The sequence below is a fragment of the Dreissena polymorpha genome, chromosome 4 (genome assembly GCF_020536995.1).
Source record: "Dreissena polymorpha isolate Duluth1 chromosome 4, UMN_Dpol_1.0, whole genome shotgun sequence".
NCBI classification, from domain to species: domain Eukaryota; kingdom Metazoa; phylum Mollusca; class Bivalvia; order Myida; family Dreissenidae; genus Dreissena; species Dreissena polymorpha.
Window position 1 is genome coordinate 138091791 of NC_068358.1, and position 4729 is coordinate 138096519.

The window sequence follows — 4729 nt, forward strand, 5'->3', positions numbered from 1 at the left end:
CATTTTTTAACTTATTCATTAAATGCTTTATATCGATAAATGTAAACATTGGATCGTAAAAGCACCAGTAAAAAATCAAGAATAAAATTAAAAAAAGGAAAAGAAGATTGCCCGGACCAGGTTTCGAACCAGTGACCCCTGGAGTCCTGCCAGAGTCCTGAAGTAAAAACGCTTTAGCCTACTGAGCTATTCCGCCGTGTTTACGCAGTGTAAGTATTTTATACCTTATATAAGCAATCTTCGTAGTTTCGCAAAATTTAACGACAAAAACAGAACTCTCCAAATTATTCAATCGTTTCGCGTTGCAACGCTTTATAATTTTTAGGTTTTAAAATCGTCAAAAGATGCATATAATGGCTATATTAGACCATGGTAAATGTTCAGTATTACTGTTTCCTCACAAATATCATAACTAAAACGAAAATTTGCGAATCTGAAACAAATTTTTTCAATTTTGTCAATTTACCAAAGCGTGAAAAGATCCCTATAAGGTAGCAGCTTAAGGTATATAAGGATACACAGACGCTGTGAGGAAGCCACATCTTTACATTCGTCGCAACACATCTATCAAGTACAGGCAATGTAAAAACATTTATTTAAATCTTAAGGATCAACAGCAACAAAGTTTTCAGAACAAAGTGATTTTATGAACGGTCTTTAACAATTGTGATCATATAACAAGCTATAGAACATGTAGGTTGCAAAAAATTAAGTCAGCAGTTATCTACCAAACTATAAACATCTGATTGATGTGTGGCGAACATTTAATGAAATGTAATTTTCCTTAGAATACGTTTACACTGAGGTCTAAACGGATATAAGGGAAACATTTTGAGGTTCCAATAATAAGGAAAAGTAACAACAAACCACACTATCAAAATTTCAAAGACAGAAATCGATCATCAATTTAAAACTTACCTTAAACATGTCTATCAATATACCAATTGCTTCCCTGTCAAAAGTTTCTTTCCTGTGCGTGAGTCACTCAAACACATCCGTCCATTGACTGTCTAAAAGTTTCGAAAACCGTTCAGAAATCTTTGTTGATCGATTTGGATCACTCAAGTCAGTTATGGCTTCATTATTTGCGCGCAGCCTTTGAGATTCCATTTCTGATCATCTCTAATAATATTTCGAATCTTTTGAACAATTAAAAAACAGAAGTAATGGCTACTGTTTCACATTGATTTTTATGTAATTTTGGAAATGTGAATGTTTAGATGAGCTCTAAAAAAATGCATACAAACTTGACATTTTATACGAAGAGTGCAAATATATTTACTTAAAAACGAGTTGCGATTTCTTCCTTTTTTTATTGTTCTCATTTCTATCAAATTCGTTATGAGTTCCTGTCCGTGTTCATATTGTTCACTAATTGAAACGTCTCCCTTCTTCTGCAAAATATGTTAACACACACAAGCTTAAATAAATATTTGAATATGTAGGTATATCAAGAAGAACCAATTTAAACAATTTGAATTGTTCTACGTTCACAGGAGAGAAACGTAATTCAGGCTATAAGTCCGTAAGGTTTGAATAGTCAATAATGGCACAAGTAATTTATATTGGGGTCATCGCATTTGTAAGGTCAAGGCCAAGCATCTTAGTGTTCTCCGGAGCTACGAACATGTACTTGACATCGACGTTTTTACAAACGTTTAAGTGTTAATAAAAATTAGCTTCGTAAAATAACATTATGTGGAGTAAATTTCATATACATTGTCTATTCGTATACCTTTTGCAAATCATCCAAACGCTGACATGCATTTTTGACTATGTGATAATTTACGTTCCCTTTTAATAGTAATTTCTTTATATTCTTGTACTATTTCCAGCTTCTTTATCTTGTCTTGAAACGGCATTCTCGAAACGTGTTTTTCTTGTTTGTTTGAATTTCTTTTACTACTTGCTTCATTTTTGCCATCTGTGTCAACATCTTTTTTATTGTCGTGTGTTACTGCTAGATCAGTTGAAGCGTGGGCTCGTCTTGTTATCACAGGATAACCCTTGTTTAATGTTGAATCATTGTAACCTATAGCACGTTAATAAAAGCATTATATGCTTTGTTTTAAACGGAGATTTACAATACATTTGATGCATTATGTGTTATGGTATATATTAGCGGACGGTCAGTGGTCAAACTTCCTTATGATGCTTTTAGATTTCATTATCCCGTATCTCAGTTTAATAAATTACACAGTAAATTACACAGTATTACACAGTACGGTTATTATTGCTTATTATTTTTTTTTTAATGTTTTCATTCAATTGGAAAATTCATACACTCGCTTTTATTTAGGATATGTTTACATGCAAACTATTTTGGTAAAATAATTCATTAAACTTTGTAGAAAAGATTGTTATTTCCAGTAAACATGCAACATTTTGACTGGATGTGATTAGAATTTTGAATTAAGGGTTGCATATTGCAGTATTTGCACATTTAGTGTTTTATTTGAAAAATAGGTTGATTACCTTAATTCTAAAACTATACTTTTCATGAAATCAGTGTTAGTGTCATTATTACGGTTTGATAATTTATTCAAGTGGCGCAGGTATTGCACACACAGTCGTATATTATTCGCGTTATCGGAATGTAATCTCATAATTCTGAACACAATGTTTTAAACATGCCAATAGATGATACATCATACTTACTATTTGTGCTTGCACCAGTTCCCATCATGACTCTCCTTGCGAAAAAGATAAATACGTCCGAGTGTAGATTGGATACTCGATTTCAAAAGTAATCGTCCTTAGTAACTTAGTTTCTAGGGCGTTTGTTTATATTGTATAACTTGAAATATGTGTCTGATACTAGTAATTAAACTTCATAATATGTTGACTTTGTAACGAAGAGTTAATTTCTTAAAATAATATTAACAGATGCCACGTTAAATGTTCCTGCTTTGAATCTAATTAAAGAATATTTTATATTTTTTATAAACCTGAAACGAAAGTAGATTAATAATTTACCTTAACTTTGTTTCGAACATTGGATTCAAGCATTAATAATACATTAAATAAGTAAAACTAAGATATCAAACTTAAAATGTGCAAATACTCAAATCAAACACAATACCTTTAAAAAAAATGTTATTCAGTACAATGTCCGAGTTGTCCTTAAACGATTAAATGAATATCGTAACTGTGCTCACGTAAGACTTTCATGCATAGTTTGTGTAATTGCCAAATATTGGCCTTTTGTTTTCTTAAATGTGACTTAAACTAATCCGGTTTGTCACCATTTAAACAACAACCAGTAAAAAGCCTTATTGTATTCCCAATACAATTTATTAGTCTATATCTTTCTTAAACCGTTGAACAAGTGAAATATTTAAATGCGCAGTTAAAAGAAATCGCATTCTATTATAAGACAAATCAATATTAACAAATACAAATTTAACCTACTGAAACCTGATAGCATATTGTTTGTATTTTACGTGACAAATAAGTCATCTGAAACATTTTCAGATAAAACATGAGCTTTGCTGAAAATTAACCATTAAATTGTATTTCTTGAAATAGTAATATCACTATTTGGGTGTATTTTAAATGAATTTGCATCGATTATATACGTATGTACACTCATAATTTGGTCATACATAGTGCATATAACAGATATGCACTTTCTTGAAGTCTCAACTCAGCCCTGAATGTTCTTACTTAAGTTCTTTTTATAATTAATTTATTTTTTGTTAATGCTAAGTTATGTGTTATTAAATCAGACTAAAATTATTATATATAAGTATGTTTTTCTTATGAACAATTTATAAGAAAATAACACACATGTTTGACTATTAAAGAACACACGTTGCCACAAACCGTTATTTCCAATATCGTGACTATTTTTGCCATTATTTATACTTTTTATACATGTTTTTGTGATACAGGTTTAAGTAAACTCTCGTCGAATTGTGAAATAAAACACCGCTTTGTACTGACACTGACATTAAAGACACTGAACACGGAATTGTTTTATCAAAGCTGTACGAACCCACATATATAAGCGTATGTCTATGCGAATTAAAGTGTGGTTATAACGCTGACTTATCAACTTCCGTCAACCGGAATCAGTTATCCCCTGATAAGTTGTACCTTACAGAAAAAAACATCCAACAATCGTTTTGTATGTTTGGAACACATCGAAGTGTCCGGCTTTATAACTTTATAATAAAATATTCACGTTAACATGCTATTTAATCGATCACTAAACGAAAGAACGTTCTGAAACTTCGGCCTTACATCATCACAATAAAGTCAATTCCTAAATGCGATCAATTTACGAGCACCAATACGTGTAAATACCAGCTATTAAGCGGGTTTGTTGACATGTTATTATGACGAAACACTTGCTTTGTATATAAAAAATAAGTTCCATTTCCAAACAATAAAATATTAAGTAATCAAAGTAAAAAAAGATAAATAAAACAAGATCCATTCATAAATTGTAAATTGTATTTATATAATCTGTTAATTGTTAAAACACTTATGGTAAACTTCCGAAATGATACTTAATAGCTATTTAACACATTATAAAACATATAGCATGTTTTCCTATCTATTCGGCCACTTAAACATATCATGAGCTGTGGATTGTTAATAAACCATCAAAATAAACAATAATGGCACAATATGTAATATATATCTACATAAATAAATAAATAAATTAATAAAAAAATATTATATATATATATATATATATATATATATATATATATATATATAT

General features: G+C 30.2%; 1 long non-coding RNA gene across 1 annotated transcript; it reads right to left on the bottom strand.

Annotated features, from left to right (window-relative positions):
- Positions 1-486: 486 nt before the first annotated feature.
- LOC127878071 (uncharacterized) lies at positions 487-1456 on the bottom strand. The gene is made up of 3 exons (XR_008048729.1): positions 1283-1456; positions 919-1120; positions 487-564 (listed from the first exon to the last, which is right to left on the bottom strand). It is a non-coding gene; the product is annotated as an uncharacterized LOC127878071 (long non-coding RNA).
- Between the last annotated feature and the right edge of the window lie 3273 nt (positions 1457-4729).